We start from the raw sequence: 15989 nt of genomic DNA, 5'->3' as shown, positions 1-15989 counted from the left end.
ATGATGCACTCGGCATCCCATGTGCCTGATACAGGCCATCTATACTTCTCTTCGAGATGTCTGGTATAATCAGACCATAAGTCTAGGTATATTATGGCACTTAAGCCATGCTTGTGATACATAAAATGTCCTGGACTGTCCCTAGGAGGGACAGGGACTGCTTCCTCTAACAATCCTTTTCTAGTTTTTAACTGACGTAATTTCGAGAATAGAGGCATGATTTAGGCTGGAATCTAGACACAATACAATACACAATGGACACGATGATAACTTGAATAACAAATCACTCATACCACGACATAAAAATACATGAATAACATTACAGAATATTACCTGGAATACTTTAGAACAGATCACATGAATTTCTCGAGAACAGAACTTACTAGAATTACTAGATGTACTGCTAAAACAGCACAAAACTTACCGGTCTCATAAAGAGACACGTCAGGACCCGCGTCCACCTAGGTGAACACTTCGTGTTGGATTTGCGTACCCAAACCCACGGACCAGAGACAAATTAATTGACCCTGTCTAGATACTACCCCAGCAACGGTACTCACCGGGCAGCAAGAACGGAAGGCCTCGGACTGGACTGGACTGCTACGACGACGGACGACGAACTTCGGACTTCAGTTACAGGTGGGCCTCCGGATACCTCGGACCTTGGACTCTCGGCTTGGGCTCTGGTCGGGACTCGCCGCGTTCCTCCACCGCCTCGTCTGGATGCTCGACCGCAACCTCCGTCTCCTCCGTGGACCTGAGGGATACTTGAAGCAGAAATATCTGCCGGTGCGCAGGATGGTTCCGTCACGGCTGCAGAGGGTCAGGGGGCTTGCGTGGCTTCGCCGGCGCGTGGGGAAAGGGCAAGTCCCTGTTCGGGCGCCATTATGTGGTAAATAAATAATTAATTACTGGTCTATTTTTCAGGATACTCTAATAACAGATAGCTCAATAAATAAGAGACAAGATTCGAGGTATCTTGAGTCTACAGGCTTTAATCAGACATAAAGGACAGGAACAGGACAGCCTGCATGGGAATGGGATGGCAGCTGCCGGGGGCAGGATCTGGGAATTGGCTAGCTTTTAATAACAGTGCACAATATTTATAGTTAAACAAATACATTACATTCAATACAGGGGCGTAGCAGTAGGCGTGGTTTGTAGCAGTCGCGAAAGATAAGGGCAAAATGATGTAACAAGAAGGCGTGTACATAGACATGTGGTATGAACGTAACAGAATATGTCATAAAAAGGGGCGGAAACATGGAGGGGGCTACCTGAGCAGCTGGGACCTCTAACCTAGTGGTGCGCGCAAACTGACAATGACGTGTTACTAGGGAGAACTGGGGGCTATGACTTCTGCCCTAGAAGAGGAGACTAAAGTCTGCGGAGTTAGAGCGACATGTACCTAAAACATATCTGATATCTGGTGTTTGGAGGACATGTTGATAGAATCCAAAAGTTATCAGGGCAAAGGCTACTTGACACTAAGACTGGTGCATACATAATTCTATATGTAGTGCGTGTGCCAGGAATATTCTATGAATATTAATACAGTATTTCTCTTACATGGAGACATAAAGGCTAGATCATGACGGAAACTATTGATGCGATTCAGTAGCTTAGGAATGCAGAGAAGGAGGGCTGAACTGATAACTAGAAGCATAACATACTCTTGGCAGACTGGGAGGCAGAGCCAGGCCGAGCCGGGCACTGTGAGGCAGGAAGTAAGTGAAGGGTCAGGGATACAGGTGGGGGCTGCATCGCTCCTCGGAGAGGGTTCAGGAAACAGGAGCTGAATCTGAGTCCGGGCCCTTTTGAGGCCTAGAAACGGGGACTTTTACTGAATTAACGTGCACACTGTAAAATGTGGCAACGTAGGTTTACATAGGCCTAATATTCGTAGCTTTCACGAGAACTGGAAACTGGCATACTAGAGTTGGACACAACTGTAATCGCGTCTTTAATCGATCATAGGGAATACATATGCATATTGATCATGCACATATAAATTAGGATGGGGAACACGTAGGCACATACAACATGGCAAAATTTACTTTTCCACATGCCCCTTTCCCTCAGCTGACCTCAAACACATGCTTGACTGTCCACATATTTCCAAGTTCTGGAATTCCGTATGGGCCCAAATCCAAAAGATTTTCCATTTTCAGATCCCCTTCTCCCCAGTTCTTGTTTTTCTGGGTTCCATTTCTCCTGACCTTCCTCAATCCTCTAACCATTACCATCTCTTTGATCTCTTAATAGCCGTTGCTTTCCACACAATTACATCTCACTGGAAACAAACCTCAAACGTGTCTTATCGTTCCTGGTGGAATGCAGTTTGTTACCATCACCGATTAGACACCAATTTCGTTTCTCCAGTTTCACTGGCTATTAAACGGGATCTTTTATGGCTTCCTTTGGTAACATATCTTTCCTCCACTGCCCCTGCATGCTCCTCCTTGGCTCCTGACGTTGTTGAAGCCTGTAAACCACCATGAATTTCATTTGCCTTTCGTTTGCTTGTTTATTTCTAATATTATCACATAATACATTTGTATCTTCTTTACCTTATTTGCTCATGTTATTTCATGCTCATTTTTTCTGCCTTTTTATGAATTTTTATTATAATAACTAATGTGTTTCTCCTCTTTTTTTATGAGAATATTGAGTTTTTATTGTATTATCCACTGTGCTTTTCCTTAAATTGTAATTATTACCATATCCTTCTTCCTGTTTCTTCTTTTTTCCCCTCCCCCTTTTCTTTCTGGTTTTCAATAAAATCAAACTTAAAAAAAAAAAAAAAAGAAAACCAAATCTACTTCAAAGAATATAACGGGAAGACTCCTTACTTCGCACATCGCAAACATGACTAGCAAAAAGCCAGCAAGAAATTCAAGGTTAGCGTGCAAATCAAAGACGTGATTTGTTGGGCACAATTCCTGTTTTTTGGATATATAGCAAACTAAGTTGTTAGAGAACTGTGAAAAGTAGAAACGTTATTAGACTTACTTGTGGGGGGAAAATCAGCATCTGAAAGAACTCTGAAAGCAAAAACAAACTGGCAAAATGAGGAGTGTGAATCTTAGTAAGACTGGTGGTTAAGTGTTTCAGAAGAGCATAGAATGTTGCCATTATGAATATTTGTTGATAAGATTCCTCGTGTTTCTTTAAAGTATCACAGAACCATTAGTCAAAAAAGAAAACTCTTGGACAAGGGTTATAGAAAGAAAGAGTGAACCCTAAGGACATATAATCTTGCAAGGAAAATTGTTAAGGTAAAAGAGGCTTTCATAAAATACTCAGCAAACTACTGTAAAGATGTAGAGGGTGTGTGATTATTGTTGTGTTTACTCCGCCAAAGGGACAGTCCAGAAGTTAATCAAACCTTTCAAGAATATTGCAGAAAATCCAAGATCAGGAAAGAAGCTAACAACCGAAGATCATCTGTCTTTTCTCTCACTTACCAACCCCTTTCCCCTAGAGACTATTCTCATCACACAGGATTGAAGCACATTTGTGTGTCAAGCAGTCAGCCTCTGGAAGCATTGGTGGAACATGTTCACTGCCACAGAGGCCTGGAAATTCAGTTGAGTGGATTTGACATGACACTCGCTTTTCCACTTGAACTACTTGAGTGACTTTGGATAACCCACTTTCCATGTGCCACATTTGGCGGGTCTTAGAAAAAAGCTGGCCTTAAGCATGAGGAAAAACAAATTGACATAGTTGTCCCACTGCATTGCTCCAGGTGAAATTGCATGGGGCTTGTTGGTTATCCTTCTGTGTCAAACACTGGAAGCTAAGAAAGCCTGCTGAGCACCCTTCTTGATTGCCTAAGGATAGGGTGACTTCTCCCATGTGACATGGTGCTAGTTTGCCTTTAATGGTACACATGAAAAGTGTTAAGGGTCTCCTCATGAGGTCCCCGTTTGGAAGAAGAAATATACTTCATTGGGCTTTTGCGTACGTTTCCAGTCGTAGAGCCAGTGAGGCAACTGCCATTATAAAACTGGAAGTCTGCACAACTTAAATAGAGAGGATGGACCAAGCATTGGGTGTGTATAAATGTGATGGAGTACCTTATACACTAAACCCTAAATCCAACCCTTAGTGTTAGTGTATGTTGTGGTACCTGTAGACCGGAGTTACAATACTAGATTGACCAATGTATGCAAGCATTGGTAAATTACACTTAACTCTGTATACCTTGTTCCATTCACTGTGCCATTCCATTACAATGTATCACTGCATTCCATTCATTACTCACCATTCAACACAGCAAAAGTAAAACATTTGATTTTCTTTTTTAAAGTCCATTGGGAAATAGAATTGTGCTTAATTATTCCATTTGCAGAAAATAATCAGTAGCTTCAAGTGAATGTAAATGTAAATGTCAAGGTATTTGTAGAGCGCACTGTCACCAAGCGGTTTCCTGGCGCTATTACTCATACCGCTGTGGAACCATTCCTGGCTTTCCCTATGAAGTGTCCACTCCTGGGCACCCCCAGGGTGAAGCCAGGCATCCTAGCGCTGTTGGGGCCGGTGTAGAGGTTAAGCAAGCTATTGCCCAGAGTTGCAGCGTGGGGTCCATGATTGGAATAGGCACCGAGGCGAGAATTGTCGGGTCCGAGGAAATTGAGCCCAAGACCCTCCGAGGCGGGAATTGAACCCTGGTCCCGGGCCAGAACTCTGCATCAGGGTCTGCCGCTCTAACCATTGAGCCACACTCCTGACCCCTTCTTTTTAATTTCTTAGTGAACATAATATTATGACTTACACTTACTGGGAATGTCTTGTTTGTGGGAAATTACTGCAATCCCCAATACCAATCACAAACAGGGTTAAGCGGGTTACCGGCACCTGTTGGCGAAGGGTAAACACATACTGATCTGTTCAGTATACAATAAATGGAGCTCTGGACATCTAAGGGCATCTCAGTCCTGTTATTGTTTGATCTCAGGTGGCTAATCATCACTTGCACCTCTAAGAAGTCAAATAGCAACCGTTGTGGGTTGCCTAACTAGTTAGCTTGGAGGAGTCTCGTTCATTCTTAGAAAACACGTCAAATCTCTCCCCCAACTAAGAATGGCTATGCACCATCACCCACAGAATCAGGAAAAAGCTATCAATCTGTCAATCCTTTCCATGTCCATGCCAGGTGAGGTTTGATGTGTTGAGCCAAATAGGGCTGGAGGCTCTTCTGGTAGTGCCCTTCCATAAATTCCTTTAAGTTTCAAATTTGCACCCATAAAACCCCAGGAACCTAACAGTTGGTTTCCAGGAAGCTGCTCGGAAGATCATGGAAATATCACTGTCAGATTGGTAATTGGTACTGTTTATGGTCAGAACTACAACGGTATCTGATAGTCTTTAAACCTTCGACATTCATTCTTGCTTATCGAAAAGTTCTTGGTAAATGCTTTGCTTTGATTCATCTTGTGCTGGCCCATGAATTGTATCTATAATTGCAGAAAAGGAATGGCTCTAGCCACAGCGTCAAGACTGATTTGCATATGGCTGGGTTCAAACTGGAATGGCATGGTGAGGAAAAAAACGATGGATTTAGGCCCAGATCTCTGACCTGGAGTGAATGTATGACATTGTTCTGCATTCTGTCCATCAATTGTTTTTTCATTTGTCTCCCCGAGTGGGACAGGTATGCCCAGACTTAGGTCCTGTGCTCTCCATGCCACTGGAGTCAAGCTATCCTGGCTGAAGAGGGGTGAAACCCTGAAACCGGTCCTAGGATGCTTGTTGCCCGTCTAGGGAGGACCTGGCATGGCAGTTCAGGCTGGACTGTTCCCATTGAGCACAGGGTCAAGGCTGATTTGCCTATAGCTGGGTTCAAACTGGAACAGCATTGTGAGCAAAACAACGATGGATTTAGGCCCAGATCGCTGTACTGGGGTGAATGTATGAGATTGTTCTGCATTCTGTCCATCAATTGTTGTTTTTGCATTTGTCACCCCGAGTGGGACAGGTTTGCCCAGACGTGCTTCCCATTCTCTCCATGCCACTGGAGTCAAGCTATCCTGGCTGAAGAGGGGTGAAACCCTGAAACCGGTCCTAGGATGATTGTTTCCAGTCCAGGGAGGACCTGGCTTGGCAGTTCGGGCTGGACTGTTTTCATTGGGCATAGGGTCAAGACTTATTTGCATATGGCTGGGTACGAACTGGAATGGCAAGGTGAGCAACACAACAATGGTTTAGGCCCAGATCTCTGTACTGGGGTGAATGTATGTAATTGTTCTGCATTCTGTCCATCAATTGTTGTTTTTGCAATTGTCACCCCAAGTGGGACGGGTATTTCCAGATGTGGATCCTGTGCCCTCCATGCCACTGGAGTCAAGCTATCCTGGTTGAAGAGGGGTGAAACCCCAAATTCGGTCCTAGGATGCTTGTTTCCAGTCCTGGGAGGACCTGACTTGGCATTTCGGGCTGGACTGTTCCCATTGGGCACAGGGTCAAGACTGATTTGTATATGGCTGGGTTCAAACTAGAATGGCATTGTGAGCAAAACAACAATGCATTTAGGCCCAAATCTCTGTACTGGAGTGAATGTGTGATATTGTCTGCATTCTGTCCATCAATTGTTGTTTTTGCATTTGTCACCCCGTGTGGGACGGGTATGCCCAGACGTGGGTCCCGTGCTCTCCATACCACTGGAGTCAAGCTATCCTGGCTGAAGAGAGGTAAAACCCCGAAACCGGTCCTAGGATGCTTGTTTCCAGTTGAGGGAGGACCTGGCTTGGCAGTTGGGCTGGACTGTTCCCATTGGGCACAGGGTCAAGACTGTTTTACATATGGCTCGGTTCAAACTGGAATGGCATTGTGAGCAGAAAAACGATGGATTTAGGCCCAGATCTCTGTACTGGGATGAATGTATGACATTGTACTGCACTCTGTCCATTAATTGTTGTTTTTGTCAGGGTTTAAACACGGTGCGCGCCTACCTGAACTCCAAATCCCAAGTTTCCAGAGACATTGACTACATTTCCCATGAACCCTTGCGGTACCGCCGGATATAGTGCGGCTGGGCTGGGAGGTCGGTGCTCGTGATTTGTGGAGTGATGCGGGAGCGTCTTGTTCCCGGTTCTTGAGGATTCTGCTTTGGAGCGATCTTGCTGAGATCGGATAAGAAGTTCGCTCAAGGAGTGGAATCGCCCTGGGGTAACTCTTGTTCGTGCACATTTGCGCGTTTATATTTTGACTTTGTTTCGGCTCTGTGCAAAGGTTGCACGAGTCTTCCTGGTGCCTCGCGGCTGTGAGGACATGAACTAAATGGTTAACAGCACTCGTGAAGGGTGCACGTTTTTGTTGTACATTGGTGGGCTTTAATATCAGCAAGTGGCGGAGTGCAGGGGGAGCCCTCCGCATTGCCGTCATGAAGACATGACGTGTTTCTGAATTATTCCTTGTGGATTACAATTGCCAAAGCGGATGGCAGTAGTATAGGAACTACGCCATACCGTGTTTGGTTTTGACCTTTCTAAGCCTTTTGGGAGGATTTGGACACATTTGCAAATAACTATCAGATGAAGGAATCTGTAAACGGGACCTTAGGATCTCATTCCAGTACACCGATATTTTGATTCATTATCCTTTTTCTTTTGTTTTGGATTAAGCACTGACTTTCTATGTCAGGTTGGATTTTGCTTCAGGGGTTTTCTTTATACCTGCTGGGGTATGTATTCAGTGTGCACATTGATTAAGTAGAGCAGTGTCTTCCTCCCATATACCTTATATGTTAATGAAGCTCCTTGTGTTGTTTAGGGCAGGAGGGAGCCAGAGAATAATGCTGTACGGATGTTAAGACACTGACCTATTACAGCTGAATCTTTACGCCCTTCGTAGCGAGAATGCAATGAGCGTAGGGTTATGAAATGTATTAACCTGTTGTGTGTTTTGTTTTACAGCTTCCCTTTCCCTGCTGTCCCTTCCCTTTCCTTTTCCCGGGTTTTTCCCCTTTTGGGGTTTTTTCCCTCACCGTATCGCTTGAACACCCTGTGATACTCATTCAGGGTGTTCGGGAGGTCCGGAGGTGGAGCATTACTGCTACATACGGATCCTGCGGAGTGCAACCCTGACAGTTTTTGCTATTGTCAGCGCAAGTGGGACGTGTATGCCCAGACGTGGGTCCCGTGCTCTCCATGCCACTGGAGTCAAGGTATCCTGGCTGAAGAGAGGTGAAACCCTGAAACCAGTCCTAGAATGCTTGTTTCCAGTCCAGGGAGGACCTGGCTTGGCAGTTGGACTGGACTGTTCCCATTGAGCACAGGGTCAAGACTGATTTGCATATGGCTGGGTTCAAACTGGAATGGCATGGTGAGCAAAAAAAACGATGGATTTAGGCCCAGATCTCTGTACTGGGATGAATGTATGACATTGTTCTGCATTCTGTCCATCAGTTGTTTTTTTTGCATTTGTCACCCCAAGTGGGTCAGGTATGCCCAGACGTGGGTCCCGTGCTGTCCATGCCACTGGAGTCAAGCTATCCTGGCTGACAGGGCCGGACTGGCCGTAGCGGGCACCGGGCAATCCCCGGTGGGCCGCACAGGGGGGGGGGCCGGTTTTGGGCCCCTGGGGGCTGATTTTGTTGCAGGGCCGTTAATCGGCCGTGTAACAAAATCGGCCGAAAACCAGCCATGGCACGGAGCTTGGCGGCACCCAAGACCCCTGGGGGAGGGGGCCGGCCTAGCACTTTGCCAGGGCCGGTTTTGGTTCCCAGTCCGTCCCTGCTGGCTGAAGAAGGGTGAAACCCTGAAACCGGTCCTAGGATGCTTGTTTCCAGTCCAGGGAGGACCTGGCTTGGCAGTTCAGACTGGACTGTTCCCATTGGGCACAGGGTCAAGACTGATTTGCATATGACTGGGTTCAAACTGGAATGGCATGATGAGTGAAAAAAAGCTGGATTTAGGCCCAAATCTCTGTACTGGGGTGAAAGTCTGACATTGTTCTGCATTATGTCAATCAACTGTTGTTTTTTCATATGTCACCCTGTGTGGGACGGGTATTCCCAGACGTGGGTCCCGTGCTCTCCATGCCACTGGAGTCAAGCTATCCTGGCTGAAGACTGAGGGGTGAAACCCTAAAACCAGTCCTAGGGTGCTTGTTTCCAGTCCAGGGAGGACCTGGCTTGGTAGTTAGGCTGGACTGTTCCCATTGGGCACAGGGTCAAGACAGATTTGCATATGGCTTGGTTCAATTTGGAATGGCATGGTAAGCAAAACAGCTGTAGATTTAGGCCCAGATCTTTGTACTGTGGTGAATGTATGACATTGTTCTGCATTCTGTCCATCAATTGTTGTTTTTGCATCTTTCCTCATCGCCCCAGTTCTGAAAAGCTACATGACAAAACCAGCCTACTCAATTATTCCTAACTGAAGTATTCATCTGACCTGATTGCTTTGAAAGCTCTAATGTTTTCAAAGTAAATGCCTGGGATCCCCAGGACACTCAAGGCCAGATTTACTAACATAATGGCGCACTTCTGCCCTCTCATAGTCCTGATGCACAAAAACAACCCCTCAAGGCATTTTCAAGCCAATGTCAATGGGAAGTCCACTGTGGGAGTTCCAATGACCCTGGATTGCTCTGCTCTTGTCACAGGCTCTAGACCTAGTCACACAAGTGGAGCAGCATTTTCCACAGGACAAGTGGGAGAACGCTGGGATCATCAGATTTTTGTGGATGTCTACTAATTCTGATGGTTGATTTTAGCCAAAGTTTTAGGTTTGCAGGACATTGTGGGTAAGAAGAACTTGTGAGGTCTCATGCAATGCACACACCCTGGAATCCTCTGGTATTCTAGTTTGAAAAAATATCTGTGGTTTCTAGGTTTGCATAGGTGGCACCACAGCATGGCAATTAATACTGGACTACCCCTTTTGCTTATCTCTCAATGGAGTACTTTATGGCCTTTTGTGTGGCTGTCTCTTGAACCACTCACACAAATGCATACCGTTCTTATGGGAGCCATGTGGGAACTCAGTGTAGTAGGAAATTTGTGTCTGCCTGCCGACTTTAGAACTTTTTGTCACAGAAATCTGAGGAAGATGTCTGTTTTATTCAAAGTTTGAGGTTAGCAAGGGTTTCTAGGTAAAATGTTATCTAGTGAGATCTATTCAAATCACTCCAGCCTGCATTCCACTAGGTATTTAGTTACCAAAAATATGAATGTTTGCTAGTTTTCCCTAGGGGCCTACTGAGCTAGATCCCAAAAACTGCAGCTAACCACATTGCAAAAAAAAGATCAGTTTTCGATGTGTCCATGTCCATATGATGTGCTCATGTTCCGTTTTAGGTCATTTCCTGTCCCAGCCTCTAGGCATTTCCACAGATGTGAGGTACAAAGTTTCAGATTCCAGAACTTTCCCTCACATAAATGTGAGGAAATGTTTGTGTTTTAGGCAATGTTTGATGTTTGACGTTGTGGAAGCCACATGAGGCATACCACTCTGGACTACCCCTGTTGTCGAATGTTCAGAAATGTGTAAGACTGTAAATGTTCCTTCTGAGTCTACACACAACTCAAGCACAAATTCATACCTATTGCTTTTGGTACTACAAGTAGTAATAGAGTCAAAGCATGAACAACAATAACAGTATCTGACTTTTTAACCTATCACTTCGGCACCAAGGCACCAACATCTCAATGCCACATACAAACGTCTTTCATGCGAGCCACACAAAGCCATTCATGCCGCCTACCTCGGACCCAACACACCCAACACTCACATCAACAAAACACCACCTTTAAAAGGCCCATCACATTCAAACTCCAACTGGACTAAAACACTAATCACACTGCCACTCAATCACTCATCATCTAACTTATTATTCCAACACACTTCTTGCAAACCAATACACATATTCCGGCTGCCAACAGCCAAATAGTCTGCCAATCAGTAGCCACACTTTCTGCCAGCCAACAGCCACACAATCTCCACTACCCCCATACTGCCAGCTGTGGCTGGGATATTGCCTTGAACAGCTTCACTCCACTCATGAACATCTGCTTCTAACTACAAAAGACCACTATGAAAACAAATCTAGGTTATGATTTGACTTTTAGTTCATGTCCATCTCATGCGTGGTCTAATACTGCAAGGATACCAAATACACCTTTACTAAAGCCTCACCACAGAGGCCTGATTAGGCTCCAAAAGACTCTTCCTTCATGTGCCTTCAGCGCACTAAATCCAACTCATTCCAGTGTGTGAAAGTAAGGATGCATTTTTGACCCATTCCTCACAGTGTCAGCAAATCTAAAGTAAAAAAATGGGGCTAAACATTCTGGAGAAGACTGTATTAAGGACCGTATTTAGCTTTCGGCAGATGGGGTTACTCCATCACAAACATGACTGTTGGAAATGGCCCTTTTTGCAGGGGTATCCCCAAGCTTTTTGCTTCTTCCTCCTTTGTTTTTCCTGACCTGTGGTTGTTGGTTATTGAACTCTGGGCACTTTACCACTGCTGATCAGTGCTAAAGTGCATATGCTCCCTGTGTAGATTGTTATTGTGATTGGGTATCCATGATTGGCTTATTTGTTTTACCATTAGGTCCCTAGTAAAGTGCACCGAGTGTGCCAGGGCTGTTAATTCAAATGCTACTAGTGAGCTTGCAGCACTGATTGTGCCACCCACATGAGTAGTGCTGTAAAGAGGTCTCAGGCCTGCCAGCACAGTGCCTGTGCACAGTTTGTTAACTGCCCGTTTGACCTTGCCAGTATACCCACTTGCCAGGCCTGAACCTTCTCTTTTCTTACACATTGGACACCCCTATGGTAGGCCCAAGGTACCCCCCTGGGCAGGGTATAGTGTATGTGAAAGGTAGGACATGTACTAGTGTGGGTGACATGTCCAGATACTGAAATACTGCCAATTTTGTTTTTCCCTATTGAAAGGCTATCTTGCCCATAGGACAGAATGGGGAATGCTGAGTAACATGTTTACCTGTACATCTTCTCATAGGAGTGAGATAGAAAATAGGAGTCTGGTATCCCTGAGCTCAGAATGTAATAACACATCTTTTAGTAAAGATGGTTTTTAAATTCTGTGTTTGAAAATAGCACTTCTAGAAAGTGGCTATTTTCTTGTTCAACCTTTCTGTGTGCCTCTGCCTGTTTGTGGATTGACTGTCTGGCTTGAGAGTGACAGGGGCTGGGGTGGCTCCAGGAGTCTGGGTGAGTCAGCACTATGCGAATAGACCTATCTCCATTTGGAGTGGTGGGAGGAGTAGCACCTGGGCCTGAATAGGGCTGTGCCTGCCTTCCACAATGCCGGTTCCACCTCCTGTTGTCCGTCCAATGACCCTGGCCCACACTGACAAAGGAAAAAGTTGTGCACTGGCAGAGTGCAGCCAGAATTGGTTTGGACTGGGTCCAGGACCCCTCACACATAGAGAACAAAGACTTATGGGGTTTAAATAGAGAGCTGAAACCCCTGAACTTAAGACTACTTTGGAACCAATGAGGAACCTTTGCTGAGGAAAAAAGCTGTAAAGGTGAAGGAGAAGTACTGCCCTAGCTGTATGTCTGGGGTTGGCCTGCAGTTGCTATTTCTGCCAAAGGAAGGACAAGGGACTTTGCTGTGTACTGTGACCCTCTGCTTGATAAGGACCTTGCTGTGTGCTGTGTCCCGGAAAAGAAAGTCTCCAAGGGCCTGAGAAGAGCTGGCCTCCGCATCGAGGCGCTATCTGGTCGCATCAGAACCGGAGCACCACCTTTTGTTTGTTTTGCATTACGCATCCTAGGTACTTTGAGACTAAAGTGTCGCAATTATCATCAACAAGTTAATTGTTGCAACATCCTTTTTAAAGACATTCTACTAAGTAACTGTATGTTGAATTTTTGTTGTTTTGTTCTTGTTTATTTTAGATATTTAATTTTTCTAAAATGGTGTGTTGTCCATTTGTGGTGTTTTCACTGTGTTACTGTGAGTTTTGGTATAAATACTTCACATGTTGCCTTTGGGATAATCCTGTCTGCTCGTGCCAAGCTACCAAGGGGGTGAGCAGGGGTTATCTAAAGTGTGTATCCCCCTTAGTCTGTCTAGAAGCAAGGGTTTCTATTTGGACAAAGGTACCTACCTCTGCCAAACTAGAGACCCCCAGTTCTAACAATGACCTATATCCAGTCTGCTGATTTAAAGGTGCATAATATCCCATGGAAGTTGTAATTGTCCGGACGGGATCTCCATCATGTCTGTGATGGAGTATCACATTCACAAAAATCTAAATCAAGCCCTAAATTCCGTAAAGAGCCTTCTGGAAAAATTAAGGACCTCAGGGTTTGGTGGACAGGGTACTCAGTCAAAACATGACAGATGTCTTATTAAACATTATGGGCAATGCACTAACTGAAATGCACTTGTAATATGGTGGACAGAATTCCCACCACATTTTTGCTGGGAGATTAAAGTGACAAGCAGACAAAAGCAAGACCATGCCTCTGTACTGGAATCAGTAAATACATGTTGGGTCAAATCTAATTTAGAATAAAAAGTCTTGTATTAGAGTTCTTCTGTAAAAATTAGGTAGACTACTTTCTAAGGCTATACACCTACTCACTTAATGGCTCATGGAAGAATGTGTATCCATGACCAGTTATTTAAGATAGTAACTCCTAATCTATATGCTCCACTTCAGTCAGTTTCTCAGAACTTCACTTTTGTGTTGTACAAAGTGAAGCAAGTTCGCAAATAGGCTGAGATGGGCACTGGGGACTATAATATCTACTCTCTTGCCTCTTTCCTTGCCAAACTCTGCATCGGCATTGTCAGTGACTTTTATTTTGTTGCAGGAATACGGTCAGCAATCCTTCAGCCTTGCAACGTCCTCCTCAACAGACAAAGTCGAGGGTACTGCTTCTACAGAAGTAAGGCATTCAATACCAGACAATTGAAAGTCAAGAAATGACATCAGTCTTCCTATGGTACAACATAAACATTGTATGTTGCCAAATCAATCAGGTGCGTAGCCAACATACCATGTGCGAGTTTTACGACTCACATTATATAGTTAAAGAACTTGGTTGTTTTTATCCACTCTACACATGTGCTTGTTGTAATCAAGTATATATGTGGGCTTGTGGACTTCTGCCATCTGTCTCTAAACTGGGATGGGAAAAGTGTTCTCATCATTAATAGTAGTGAACACATACACTTCCTGCCTGTTGAACAACTTGACAGAGAGCAGTGTGTTGCACTGCAACACACTGCTCTGCCCTTTTTGTGTCAGGATTTTGGTTGGAATGTTCTTTCATTGGTTCCATAATGGATTTGGATGGGAGGAACTACTTCTCCCAGAATGCTTGTGCCGATAGGAGGAAATGGCCCGGTGTACTTAAGATGCTGACGCACGCTGGTCAGCGTGCGTAATTCTTCTTGGTTTGGATCTTGAAAATGTAACCACTTGCTGGGGTTGGTTCAAGAGGTATTTTTGGATATTTCTGGAGGCCTGGCAGAGCAGCTCAGGTTTCATGTTTCTGGTCGGGATACTCTTGCGGTGGACTGCTGTCTTCCCGCGGATCCTTGGGTTTGATTCAGAAACCCGGGGTTTCTGTTTGAAGGCGCTGGTATCTTCTCTGCCGGTGGAAGCATTCTTCGGTGCTACCCAGGCTTGGGTGGCTGTTGCATGAATAAGAATTGTTCTGATGACGGAATACGGAAAAGCAGTAAGTAAGGCAGTTTTCTCTGCTCCTGTGTTTTCTTTTGACTTTTAGGTGGAAGTCTTCCCGAATTATTATTTTCTTTGAAGACTTTAGTAGGTTCCATTATTAAAGTCTTTACCAGGATTTTGGTTATGGAAATGACTTGCTAATTTTCATAACTCCTTTTTGGAATTCAGTACTTTGTTGCTTTCGCTGTTTCAGTTCAGTGGAACCTTTTTTCTTAATTCTATTATCGTTTTGGAACTGTGACTTTGTGAACTTTGGTGGCAATGGGAAAATACTATCTAACAATCTGCCACATCTCTTTTTCATTCTCCCATGGGACAACCAACCCATATTATTTGTTTTCTTTTCTTTAGGTGGCAAGGAATGGAAGATGATTGTATGCATGAATGACGCTGTGTGTACCACGTATTGGGAGTATGTGGAATATGGAGTTATAATGTGGTTGTGCATTGTTTCTCTAGGTGTTTGCATCTGAGAAGGGTAATTCTCTTCAGATTCAAGAGATTCAATCAGAAGCAACGCGGGCTTGGTTTAAGGTACTTACAGCCTTAGTGAGACTATCTGAGAGTAGCCATTATTCTGGAATTATATTTAATATTGTGTTCTCTCTTTCCAGGTCTCTTGTTCCCGAGCTCTTCCTACCCTAGTTTCCTTCCCTCACTTGATCGCCCTAATACTCTGTGTTATTGCTATTAGAGTTGGGAATGGACATTTTTGTGCATCGCCCAGGTTCTGAGGAGCTCTCTTCATTGGTTCATAAGAACCTTACATTGTGGAGCTTCCTGCAAGGGAATCCTTTGATGGGATTTATAATGGTACCACTAGCCATATTGCCAGCTTTGTACAGTTCACTAAATATTGGACTCCTGTACAGAAGCTATCTAGATAAAGGTTATGACCTTTATTATAAAAGATAGATTGGGCACTCCCGTAGATCTTCTCACTGACACCTAACGTGGAAGGAGAACCTGCGGGATTTATTTTGCAGTACTTTCCTGTGTACACTCTCAGGCAGCACATATAACCAGTAGAGCACTCACACAACATGTACATCTTGATGTCATTACTAACACTTTTACTAGGTATGTACTGGCTGAACAGTAGTCGACCGTTGTACAATATCAAGGACTCATCAACTGCTATATTCTTTGCAGGAATATAAATCTCTGGAAACTTGGCAGACAAATGTTCGATTATAGACCACATTTTGAATAGCCTGTCAGCCTGATCTGGCTGGTCCTGGGGCAATGAGTAGAATTGTCATTGAAATGCAGCATATGCTTTAAAATCAAAACCCTGTCTTTTCCC

The sequence above is a fragment of the Lissotriton helveticus genome, chromosome 8, assembly GCF_964261635.1.
Source record: "Lissotriton helveticus chromosome 8, aLisHel1.1, whole genome shotgun sequence".
Lineage (NCBI taxonomy): Eukaryota > Metazoa > Chordata > Amphibia > Caudata > Salamandridae > Lissotriton > Lissotriton helveticus.
The sequence above is the reverse complement of the archived record's forward strand: the minus strand, read 5'-3'. Positions refer to the sequence as shown.